We start from the raw sequence: 13,658 nt of genomic DNA on the forward strand, positions 1-13,658 counted from the left end.
TTTTTGCAATTTCCGTTGGCTCCTTCTCTGTCCCCTCCAAGCCGCAAACAGCCTGGTCGTGCAAATTTACTGCCTTGGGTAGTATGGTACTCGTGACCAGGATGCTATTAGCGGTTGCTGGTCCTCCCACTCCCCCCCCCGGGTCACCATTTTCCCTGATGTGTGGCTGTTTTTGGGCTTGCGGTTCTTTTTGATACTCTTTTCCAAAGGCATCACCAGCAGCCATCCTTAGCCTGGTCCTACCTGGAGCCTCCTTTTATTAGATGGGTCCTTTACTGTGCATGCCTATTCAGCTACATATTTGGAACACTATTGCATATCTAGCACTTGTTCCAGTTTCTTCGTTGAATCTCTTCCATCGAACGAGGCTTTCCAGAATATCCTATTACTGATTTTAACATTTAGCGGGACCAGGTCGCTTATCAAATATACCTACACGAGGCTTGTTTGATAACCAGACATCCGACCTTTTCGTGATAACGTTTATTTTAAAATTAATAAGACATTGCTGCACAATTGGTGCACCGCATTTTTATCAGCCATTTATTAGAATCAAGAACATCCACCAACTATGGAGTTGCAGGTTTTAATCACTAGTAACTAATCACATTGAAACAGGATCTAGAATTGTGTGGCTTTCCTGAAGGTGTTGTATACACCGAAACGCGCGTCGAGTTAATAAAGATATTGGCACTTTTTAACCCTTTATTTATACATATTGATTAAATGTGATGTTACATATTGTGTTTAATTTTTGTAATGTTTTGTATAAATATCATTTGGTAAATTATTAAAATGGTAACAACTTTGAATATATTTTTTCTGTCTTCCTTGGTTTTCTTAATGTTATAGATATTGTGTATATTTGCTTTATTGACATTGCCTAGGAGTTTTTGTCACTACCATTTAAGTCCCTGTCCTAGGAATTGAACTATCCATTGTTCAGAGGGTCCTTGTTTTTTCTCATTCGTGCAGATTTATTGCCTGGGGTACTATGGTACTCGTGACCAGGATGCTATTAGCGGTTGCTGGTCTTTCTCCCCGTCTGGGTCATCATTTTCCCTGATGTGTGGCTGTCTTTGGGCTTGCGGTTCTATGATGAGAATCGATCGGGTTGGATGTTTCATGATTATTTTCCGGTGCCTGCCAGATTCTAACCCTGCTAGGGATGCTGTTGTCGACTGTGTTTGTAGAGTGGGGGAATTGGGGGGTTAGTTGCCAGAGGCAGGTCCGATTTTAATAACTGGTTAGGCAGGATTGTGATCTTTGGTTCAAGCGGAAGATCCCATTTGGTACGAGAGGTTATACTTTGTGCTCTGGTCTTCCATGAGCAAACTTATGGCCGCATTTCCTTCTTGCGTGAGTATGATTATGTTGACCTCTGCTTGAGCCACACCTCCTGTACCGCTTCCTTGACCTGCCCCTGTGTAGTTACTCCTTGCGTCTCGTTCCTCATTACCCATTTTTTCGCTGTCAGTGGCTCCCTTACATGCTGATGGTGCATTCTTGGCTCCCCCTTCTGTTTGAACTACCACCTCGGGGTCCAGGGGAGAGGGGAGCCCCTAAGTTTTCCGATAGAAGAGCTCAAGACGGACCCTGCATCCTTCAAAAATGCATATTTCTTTTATAGATCTTTGGTTGGTAATCCTTAGTTGCTGCTCTGTTCGGGGTGGCGGAGTCTATCTCTACCAACTCTTGGTGTTCCAATGCTTTGCAGTCTCCTGTCTGCTCTTGTTCTTAGTTTTTTTCGTTTGGCGCGTTGAACTTCCTGTTTCCTTTCCTTCTGGCCGAGACTATAATGGTTAGCTTCTTTCTCTCCCTGACCTCATAATGCGCCTATGGAAAGTTGTGTGATTGCCTGAGTGATTGATTTCAACTTGTTCTTTCACACAGTGTAGTCGTACTAGCAGTGTGCAGGGTGAGTTTATAATATTAGGCGCAAGAGTGGGGTAGTGGGAGTCCTCCAGAGTGGGAACTCGCTGTTGCCTGCCGCAAGCCGTACCCAGGCCTAGCTGGACCACTTCTGCAAGGGGGCACCAGTCTCTCTCTCTGCGGTACAGGTGCTAAGCCCCACCACACTCGGTGCACCCTTGAGGCTGCCCCGCTGCTGGCTGGTGTGATTTCTCTCGGGTCCACAGAGCAAACTGGAGTGGTGTCCAGTGTTGTTCTTGGTTTTTTTATTCCTTGTTTTTTATTTTATTTTATTCTTAACCCTTGCCACCCCTGCACTGATGAGTTATTTGATGGTGGCTGGCAGTTCAAGTGAATTCTGTGTTTTTTGTTTTTTTCCTTTTGCTTTAATAACGTTTATCTTTGTACGACATTATAAAGTATTGGGTATGGCGATTTTACATAACCTGCTAGCTCAAAATGTGTTCTTGTACACCTAAACTCATAAGTTGCTTTAAATGTGTCATGTCAGAAGCAAACTCAGATTGTACATCTGGAAAACAAATACCCTTGTGGCCCAGTTTGCTGCTCCACTGCTACTAATCATTCTCTGCCTGGCTTCCTAACATGTTCTGCGCCGCAGTCCCTGAGCCCCTGGTTCGATCACATTATTTGACTGTTTTGTGCATTGTCGTTTGTGTTTTTGCCTTGCTGTGGTTTCTGTTTTTGCCCAGTTTATCACTGTTATAGCAACTGCTGTTAAGTATATTTTGGTTTACGCGCAACTGACACCTATTTTCCTGCCTTGCCTCTCTGCAGGCTCCTCCCCCATCCCAGGACTATTTATGGAGGCCGCTACTTGGCTGCGTTGCCAGTGCATCAAAGGCAAGCCCGTCTGCACCTGGACCCCGCCTAGCGCCAGGACCCCTGGATCTTCATCCCCACAAAGCTACATCGCCGCAGACCTCAGAGCCCTGGACCCCAGACGCACCAACACCCACTTCTGATGCTAGTCTCCACGTACAACCAGAGGGCCGTTCAACACCATCGCCATCAATAACACCAGAGACACTGATAATGCAGCTACATCCGCCACGTTGGCCTAGACCACCACAATACATTTCCAATTCATCCTACTCAAAGCTTGTTTACTCGCTAAACACACCATGCAGCTCTGGGACACCATCTCATCCCTCACCCTGGATGTCATCTTTCTCACAGTAACCCGTCTCAACCCCACCTCCGCACCAGACATCCCCGCAGGCTACAAGATAACACACTGCGAACGAAACAACAAACACGGAGGTGGAATCGCAATCATCCGTAAGGACGACAACCGCTGCACTACATCTCAAGACGACCCGACCCCAACAATTGAACAGATCAACTTCCAATTCTACACAGACGGAAAATGTACCATCAGGGTCACCCTTGCCTACAGACCTCCAGGACCCCGCCCCAGCTTCGGCAACGACATCCTGAATAGCATCGCCTCACTCGCAATCGACTTGGAGCACTACATCTTCCCTGGGGACCTCAATTTCCACCTCTATGACACAAGCGACGCCAACACCACGGCCTCCTGGACAGCATGAGTAACTTTGGCCTCAAGCTGATTGTCAGCGACCCCACCCACATCGCAGGACACATGCTCGACCCCATCTTCACCACCAGCTGCCAAGTCAGGTACAACCACGCTAATCAACACACCTCAACCGACCACTACAGCGTCCACTTCACCATTACAAGACCCACCCACTCCAACCCCATACCCCCCCCAGATTCAGGCGCAGAGACCGGAAAAAGGCATCAGTGGAACGATTTCCATTCCCACCTCCCAGACTCTTCACATGACCCAGATCAAGCAGCAAAAAACCTCTCCCAGTAGATCGTAAATTGTGCGGATACCATCACCCCAGCCAAGGCAGCCAAATGACTGACCAAAAGAGCTAGCTGGTTCACAGAGGAACTACACTCCTCCAAATGCCCAACTGGAAAAGAAGTGGCACATCAGCAAAAAACACAGCACCCAGGACCGCACTCAACCAATACCCTGGCAGACCGCATTGAAGTTAGCACAAAACAGAGCAAATAACTCTTCGCCATCATGAAGAAGTTCTCCAATCCCACAGCCATCAAGAACGACATTACACCCTCCCAGGAGCTATGTAACAACCTTGCTGACTTCTTCCATGACAAGATCTTAGAATCTACAAAACTTCATACTCCAACCCTCCATCGTCGACAGCCTCAACCAGCTCCCAACCTTGCACTCACACCCCGCACACCTGCTAACCCACTTGAACCCTCTCACCTAGCAAGAAACACTCTCCATCATGAACTCCATACCCTCTGGAGCACCCACAGACCCATGCCCCCACCACGTCTTCAACATCGGAAGCAAGACAATCGGCGACGAACTCCAGAAGGTCCTGAACACCTCCATTACCTCGGCCACTTTACCTGAAGACTGAAAACATGCCGAGTGAGACCCCTCCTGAAGAAACAGTTGCTGACTCAACCTAATCAAACATCTACTGGCCCATCTCTCTACTCTCCTACCCAGCAAAAGTCCTCGAAAAAATGATCAACTAACAACCCCCCCAACACCTAGAAGACCCCAACCTCGTGGACCCATCACAATCCGGATCCAGAGCTAACCACTGCACCGAGACAGGCCTGATCGCAGCAACCGGGGACTCCATAGCCCTCCTTGACCACGGAGAAATTGCTGCTCTCAGACTCCTCGACCTGTCCGCCATATTAGACACCACTTTCTACCATGTCATGATCAATAGACTTCACCACATAGGAATCCATGGAGAAGCCCTCAGATGTATCTCCTCGTACCTCACCGGCAGAATCTAGAGGATCTGCCTCCCACCATTTACGTCTAGGCCAAAGATCTGCAGAGTCCCCCAAGGATCGTCCCTCAGCCCCAACCTCTTCAACACCAACATGACCCCACCCACGGCTGACATCGTCCGATCCAATGGAATCAACATATCTCCTACGCCAACGAAAGCAAGGTCCTCCTCTCCCTGTCAGAAGATCCCTCCACCACCAAAGCCACCTTTCTTAGATGCTTGAAGGATCTCACAGGCTGGATGAAGGACTACTGTCTCAAACTCAACACGGACAAGACGCAAGTCCTTGTCTTTGGGAACAACACTTCGCTTTGGAACGACCCATGGGGGCCTGCTAAACTCAGCCCACCGCACACCCAGACAGGCCAAGCCCGCAACCTCTGCATCATCCTGGATAGCAAGCTATCCGTGAAGGAACAGGTCAGTGCAGTCACGCCCACCTGCTTTCACACCTTTTGCATGCTCCCCATAATTTTTTTCAAGTGGCTCCCAGCCACACCAAAAGAACCATCAACAGGCCCTCATCACAAGCAGACTGGACTACTCAGCAGCAAGACTCATCCTCGACCTCCCAGAAGAATCCACATCACACCCCATCTGAAGAAACTACACTGAATCCCAATTCATAAGAGCTGCCAGTTCAAGATGCTGACACACACCTACAGGGCCCCACACAACAAAGGTTCCTCATCATCAAGAAATATCTGACTTTCCACCAGCTGACCAGACACCTTAGATCCACCTTTCGCGACCTAGCAGACACCCCTCGGATCCTCCGTGCCAACAGTGGAGCACGCTCATTCTCTTGCCTTGCAGCCAAGCCATGGAACAACCTCCCTCTGCACCTCAGGACCGCACCATCGCTCCAGCTATTCAGGAAGCAACTCAAGACCTGGTTGTTCGAATGATCACACCACCACCAGCAGTGCCTCACGACCCTCGCGGGGGAATTGTCATGCTTTAAAAATGACTGATTGATTGATAATTTTTTTTAATGTACCTCATGTCATTTTATGTGTATTGATAGTTAATGAATACCTATGAGCGACCTTCCTAATATGTGGGATTGGCTTTCAGTTCTGGAGTGTTGCTATATTGAGACAACAGTAACAAAGTTTTACTTAAGGCAAAATTATCTTGCGTCCTAATGGAAACGGCAGAGTACATGGTTTTAGTTTATAATCTTTTGTTCATTTTCTTTACTAGATTCACATGAATATTTTCGTCGCTGTGACCAACTTATGTCTGATTATTCTATTTTGCATGGGTGACCGACCTTCATTGTGAGCACTTCTGAAGCCCAACTCTCTGCCGTTAGACTGTCACCCCTGAGCGACTATCTGAGCTTTCTTCTTACATTTTTCTTTCTTATTTCTGCATTTCGATTTCTTGGACTATAATTCGCCATTATATATATATATATATATATATATATATATATATATATATATATATATATATATATATATATATATATATATATATATATATATATATATATATATATATATATTCACTGAAAAAACCATAGGTTATAGACCATATATAGTTAGGAATTTGCATTTACAAAACCTTGAAAATTCACTGAAAAAACCATAGGTTAGAGACCATATATAGTTAGCTGGACATTTTATTGACATAAAACCAATGAAATTCCATATATAGTTAGTTGCACTAACTATATATCGCGCACCCGCAATCCACTGCTGATGATGTCACATATTACATCATTCATGACATGGTCAGTGACATCACTGATGACATCACTGATGACATCACTGATGACATCTCAAATGACATCACTGATGACATCATCTAGTGTCTATGTGTTTTTGTAAAGATTAAATATGTTTTACATATTGAAGAATGAGTGGATGTATGGAAGACTGAGTGTGTGTGTGGCTGGCTGGGAGGTGTGTGACTGCATATCAATGTGTACTTGTTTCAGTGATTGTATAAGAGAGTAAGTATGTGTTAGTATATGTGTGAAAAGTATGGTGTTCTGTGTTTAACTGTATAGATGAGGAAATCGAAGTGTGATTGATTCTTCACAGGACTGACTAGGTGTATGAGTGCATATGATAGTGTTATAATAATGAGTGACTGTATGTATGAGTGATTGTATGGGTGAATGAGTGAATGTGTGTGTAGACGTAGGAATCAGTGAGTGCGTATGTAGTAACTGGTATTGGTGTGTCATGATGTCATCAGTGATGTCATCAGTGATGTCACTGAAGTATGGTGTTCTGTGTTTAACTGTATAGATGAGGAAATGGAAGTGTGATTGATTCTTTACAGGACTGACTAGGTGTGTGAGTAACTCCATGGATGAGTGGCAGTGTGAGAGTGTCTGCATAGGTGTATGAGTGCATATGATAGTGTTGTAATAATGAGTGACTGTATGTATGAGTGATTGTATGGGTGAATGAGTGAATGTGTGTGTAGACGTAGGAATCAGTGAGTGCGTATGTAGTAACTGGTATTGGTGTGTCATGATGTCATCAGTGATGTCATTTGAGATGTCATCAGTGATGTCATTTGAGATGTCATCAGTGATGTCATCAGGGATGTCACTGACCATGTCATGAATGATGTAATATGTGACATCATCAGCAGTGGATTGCGGGTGCGCGATATATAGTTAGTGCAACTAACTATATATGGAATTTCATTGGTTTTATGTCAATAAAATGTCCAGCTAACTATATATGGTCTCTAACCTATGGTTTTTTCAGTGAATTTTCAAGGTTTAGTAAATGCAAATTCCTAACTATATATGGTCTATAACCTATGGTTTTTTCAGTGAATTTCATTGGTTTTTTAAAAGCTAATATCTATAGCTGTAAAATATATTCTTTATTACGTGACGTATCACGTAGCCACGTGAGACGCCTCATGACGCGTCGCATAACCGTGACGTATCGGCTCTGCAGCGCAAACAAAACCCGTAACGTAAGCATGCCGGAGCACGCTTACAGATATATATATTTTTTTTAACCTTAATTAGACAAAATCCACACGTGCACATATCTTGAGGCCTTGCAAAGGCACATCAAACAAACAGTCCCTACAATTTTGCCAAGTTTGCTGGAAATCTATTCCCTTAATTTTTTTTTACTGTTTCTCTTGGTTTTCCCCTTGTTACGCTTACCGGGACGCTACCCGGTACGCGAACCGGACGCTCCAAAAACACAAGATGGCGGACTCCCGTTACGCTGCCGGTTAGCTGCCCGGTTCACGTACCGGGAAGCGCCTCTACCGCGAAAAATCGCGGGGGACTTTAATATCCCCCTCATCAATCCTAGGGGGTCAGGAGGGGTTTACCTTGCCCCCTTTCCTTCATTTCCCCCTTCTTTTTTCACCACATCTTGTCTCTCGAACCTACCGAGAGACAAGATGGCGGCCGCTCCGGACTGTTTACAATGTTGACAGCTACGCTGCCGGTTAGCTGCCCGGTGAGCTGCCCGGTGAGCTGCCCGGTTCGCGTACCGGGACGCGCCTCTACGGCGTAAAATCGCAAAAAAAAAAAATTTTTATTTTTTGCCCCGCGGGGCACTTTAATATCCCCCTCATCAATCCTAGGGGGTCAGGAGTGGTCTACCTTGCCCCCTTTCCTTCATTTCCCCCTTCGTTTTTCACCACATCTTGTCTCTCGATCGTACCGAGAGACAAGATGGCGGCCGCTCCGGACTGTTTAGAATGTTGACAGACACCGGAGAGCCAATCGGCTTCGCTTCGCGAAGTTCCGTTACGCGTCAGGTACGCGAACCGGGGTGCTAACCGGAGCGCTGTCACAGATATATATACTTTTTTAAACGTTAATTTCTCAAAATCCACTGGAGCACATATATTGAGACATAGCAAAGGCACGTCGGGCAAACCATATCTACAATTTTGCCAAGTTTCATGTAAATCTATTCAGCCGTTCGAGCTAAAAGTGAGTCCAACCGCCCTATGGAAAAATGAATGGGAAAAACGCGTTTTGGGACCCCCCTTTTTTCTCGGCCCCCCCTTGACGAATTTCAGCCAATTCCGTCCACAAACGCCAAAGTTATTAGACATAGAATTTTCAGAAATCCCATAGAGAAAAAATCCTAACTATATATACCCACTGGCTATCGCCAGTAGGTAATATACATATATAAACATATATAATCTGCATATCTATATAAATATAAATGCATGCATACATATACATATATGCATACATATGCATGTTATTTACATGAAAGTTTTAAAAACACTAATAAAAGCAAAGCTAAAAAGCCACCTCATTACAAACAGAATGGCTTTAACTTAAACGAGGGCGAGATCTATTGCATTTTCAATGCTTGTTTACTTTGGTTCTATCAAGAAGGCATTCAGATGTGTCACACTCTAGTTGCTCATTAGATCACTGTAGTAAAGCTAGTGCTCACCAGGGAAGTCTGCTGCTAATCATGGTTTGCAGCCATTTTCCCGCATTTTTTATCCCGCAGACTTTCAGTCCGCATACCATTATCCCGCAAGGTCATTGACCTCGCATACCATTATCCCGCATTTTTTCAAAACGCATGTGCATTTATCGCGCATGCCTTTACAAAGAATTACGTTTTAAAGGCATGTATGGTAAATGCATTTGCGTTGTGAAAACCACGATGACGAGAGAGGTAAGTGGGTTTGTGTTAATTTTTTCGTGGGTTAGTGATTGTGTAGTGTAGTGTAGTGTTGTGTAGTGTAGTGTTGTGTTATGTTATGTTATGTTACATCTGCTTATATAGCGCGGCGGCTGCCCCAGCGAAGGGGCGTCCCGGCGCTTGACTAGACAGGAGAGTACACAACATACAGACAGGTTATCAGGTCAGTTTAGCAGAACAGGTGGGTTTTTAATGCCTTTCTAAAGGTAAGAAGGTCATTTATACTCCGAATCCGCAGAGGTAGTGCGTTCCATAGTTTGGCAGCCATGTATTGAAAGGAACGCCCTCCTGTGCGGGCTAGCCTAAAACGGGGAATTGTGACCAGGTTTTTTCCTTCGGATCTGAGCGCTCTATTGGGAGTATACTGCGTCATAAGATGACATAGCATGGGAGGTAGAGATTTTTTTGGGATCTTAAAGGCCAAGCACAGGGCCTTAAAAGCGATTCTCTTTTCCACCGGCAACCAGTGCAGTTTTACCAGGGTCTTGGTTGCAGACTCGAATCGGGGTAGCCCTGTTAGGGCCCGCGCTGCCGCGTTTTGGACGCGCTGAAAACGTTTTTTTTCCGCTTGATTGGCTCCCAGGAGTAAGGAGTTAGCATAATCTAAGCGGGAAAGAATTGTGGCTTGGATGATTACCTGACGTGTGGAGGGGTCGAAGAATTTTAGTATCGGTCGTAAATTGCGCAGGATACCGAAGCTTGTGGCAGCTACTTTTTTTGTGTGGCTAGTAAAACTCAAAGTTGAGTCGAACCACACCCCCAGGTTTTTTACCTCTGTATTGGGGTTGGGGGGGGGGCCAAGATTGTCTGGCCACCAGTCTTTTCCCCAGGTTTCGGTATTTTTGCCTACTATTAACACCTCCGTTTTACCGGCGTTGAGTTGTAGGTAATTGGCCGTCAGCCACTCAGTTACTGCAGTGAGGCCATGTTTAAAATTCGGTGCTCCTGATCCGTTGTCATCACTCAATGTTACCACTAGCTGAGTGTCGTCAGCGTATGATACGATGGAAAGGTCCCACCTTTTGGCGACCTCAGCTAGTGGTTGAACATATAGGTTAAAGAGTGTTGGGCTAAGCGCTGAACCCTGAGGTACTCCCTGCCTTATGTTGCACTTTTTAGAGACAAAAGGAGGAGTAGCTACCTGGAAAGATCTGTCTGATAGAAATGCTTTAAACCAAGCCAGAGCTGTGTTCTTCACTCCTGCTGCCTCCAGTCTGTACAGAAGCACCTCATGAGAGACCGTATCAAAGGCAGCGCCAGTGTTAGTGTAGTGTAGAGTTGTGGTGGTTGTTTAGTGTAGGGTCATGCTGGGGGTAGTGTTTTAGGGTTTAGGGTTGTGTTGTAGTGTTTGCGTAGTGTAGGGTCATGCTGGGGGTAGTGTTTTAGGGTTTAGGGTAGTGTTGTAGTGTTTGCGTAGTGTAGGGTCATGCTGGGGGTAGTGTTTTAGGGTTTAGGGTTGTGTTGTAGTGTTTGCGTAGTGTAGGGTCATGCTGGGGCTAGTGTTTTAGGGTTTAGGGTAGTGTTGTAGTGTTTGCGTAGTGTAGGGTCATGCTGGGCGTAGTGTTTTAGGGTTTAGGATAGTGTTGTAGTGTTTGCGTAGTGTAGGGTCATGCTGGGGGTAGTGTTTTAGGGTTTTGGGTAGTGTTGTAGTGTTTGCGTAGTGTAGGGTCATGCTGGGGTGTAGTATTTTAGGGTTTAGGGTAGTTTGCGTAGTGTAGGGTCATGCTGGGGGTAGTGTTTTAGGGTTTTGGGTAGTGTTGTAGTGTTTGCGTAGTGTAGGGTCATGCTGGGGGTAGTGTTTTAGGGTTTTGGGTAGTGTTGTAGTGTTTGCGTAGTGTAGGGTCATGCTGGGGTGTAGTGTTTTAGGGTTTTGGGTAGTGTTAGTGTTTGCGTAGTGTAGGGTCATGCTGGGGTGTAGTGTTTTAGGGTTTTGGGTAGTGTTGTAGTGTTTGCGTAGTGTAGGGTCATGCTGGGGGTAGTGTTTTAGGGTTTTGGGTAGTGTTGTAGTGTTTGCGTAGTGTAGGGTCATGCTGGGGGTAGTGTTTTAGGGTTTTGGGTAGTGTTGTAGTGTTTGCGTAGTGTAGGGTCATGCTGGGGGGTAGTGTTTTAGGGTTTTGGGTAGTGTTGTAGTGTTTGCGTAGTGTAGGGTCATGCTGGGGGGAGTGTTTTAGGGTTTTGGGTCGTGTTGTAGTGTTTGCGTAGTGTAGGGTCATGCTGGGGGTAGTGTTTTAGGGTTTAGGGTAGTGTTGTAGTTTTTGCGTAGTGTAGGGTCATGCTGGGGGTAGTGTTTTAGGGTTTAGGGTAGTGTTGTAGTGTTTGCGTAGTGTAGGGTCATGCTGGGGGTAGTGTTTTAGGGTTTAGGGTAGTGTTGTAGTGTTTGCGTAGTGTAGGGTCATGCTGGGGGTAGTGTTTTAGGGTTTAGGGTAGTGTTGTAGTGTTTGCGTAGTGTAGGGTCATGCTGGGGGTAGTGTTTTAGGGTTTAGGGTAGTGTTGTAGTGTTTGCGTAGTGTAGGGTCATGCTGGGGTGTAGTGTTTTAGGGTTTTGGGTAGTATTGTAGTGTTTGCGTAGTGTAGGGTCATGCTGGGGGTAGTGTTTTAGGGTTTAGGGTAGTAATGTAGTGTTTGCGTAGTGTAGGGTCATGCTGGGGTGTAGTGTTTTAGGGTTTTGGGTAGTGTTGTAGTGTTTGCGTAGTGTAGGGTCATGCTGGGGGTAGTGTTTTAGGGTTTAGGGTTGTGTTGTAGTGTTTGCGTAGTGTAGGGTCATGCTGGGGGTAGTGTTTTAGGGTTTAGGGTTGTGTTGTAGTGTTTGTGTAGTGTAGGGTCATGCTGGGGGTAGTGTTTTAGGGTTTAGGGTAGTGTTGTAGTGTTTGCGTAGTGTAGGGTCATGCTGGGGTGTAGTGTTTTAGGGTTTTGGGTAGTGTTGTAGTGTTTGCGTAGTGTAGGGTCATGCTGGGGGTAGTGTTTTAGGGTTTAGGGTAGTGTTGTAGTGTTTGTGTAGTGTAGGGTCATGCTGGGGGTAGTGTTTTAGGGTAGTGTTGTACTGTTTGTGTAGTGTAGGGTCATGCTGGGGGTAGTGTTTTAGGGTTTAGGGTAGTTTAGTTGTTTATTGTATGCTAAAGGCATATTCGTTCTAAAAGTTTTCGTTATTTTAATTTGCGGCCTAATAGTACATGCGGGATTTTTTTGCGGACTGATGGTATGCGGGATTTCGTCATATATTCGCTAATCATACTTTCTATGGCAAAATGAACCCCCTCATTTTGTTCCTTTTTAAATTAAATGTTTTAAGAGTTACCACTTTATTCCAATCAAGATGGCTTCAGGTGTGCCATACCTTTGTAATAAGTAGGACTGTTAGCACTCTAGTTGTTCTTTAGAACACTCTGGGACATTCTGTCATTGGGCTATAGTTGGGCTACATCTGGCTGATATTTGGGCTACATTTGTTTTTTTTGTCTCTGGTGGCCATCTTTGGGCTACATTGGGCTACATTTGGGCTCCAACATATATATAGCCCAATGTAGCCCAATATATATTTTTCAAAGTTAATTTTCGTAAAAACCACTGGAGCCTATATCTTGAGACATAGCAAAGGCACATCGGGCTACCAGTCCCTACAATTTTGCCAAGTTTGGTGTAAATCCATTCAGCCGTTCAGGCTAAAAGTGAGGCCAACCGCCCTATGGAAAATTGCATGGGAAAAACACGTTTTGGGACCCCCCTTTTTTCTCGGCCCCCCCTTGACGAAACCCCCCCAAATTTTCAGGGGCTGCTCAAACAAAATGTTCCATTTTCCTGAAAATTTCAGCCAATTCTGTCCTCAAACGCCAAAGTTATTCGACATAGAATTTTCAAAAATCCCATAGGAAAAAAATCCTAACTATATATACCTACTGGCTATCGCCAGTAGGTAATATATATATATATATATATATATATATATATATATATATATATATATATATATATATATATATATATATATATATATATATATATATATATATATGTTTACCCTCGGTGCTTATTCGGGCGTGGGATTTGTTAAGATTTTTTTTTTTGTGATGAAGATTAATATGTGACTGTTCTTCTCTTTTTGGGCTCTTTTGATAAGTCAACCACCTCCTACCACGGACAATATAATGGCTCTAAAACCCACTTACTCTAGTAATTGTTTATCATTTTAATATTTGGGGATAAAGATGTGCATGATCAACTCTTCTCA

The 13,658-nt window shown here is 44.8% G+C and overlaps 1 protein-coding gene across 2 annotated transcripts in view; it reads left to right on the top strand.

Moving 5' to 3' along the window:
- The window catches only part of FNBP1L (formin binding protein 1 like), a 688,366-nt gene that overhangs the window by 545,549 nt on the left and 129,159 nt on the right, over window positions 1–13,658 (top strand). The gene's annotated exons all lie outside the window — the stretch shown is intronic.

Source organism: Lissotriton helveticus, chromosome 1_2 (assembly GCF_964261635.1).
Source record: "Lissotriton helveticus chromosome 1_2, aLisHel1.1, whole genome shotgun sequence".
Classification (NCBI taxonomy): domain Eukaryota; kingdom Metazoa; phylum Chordata; class Amphibia; order Caudata; family Salamandridae; genus Lissotriton; species Lissotriton helveticus.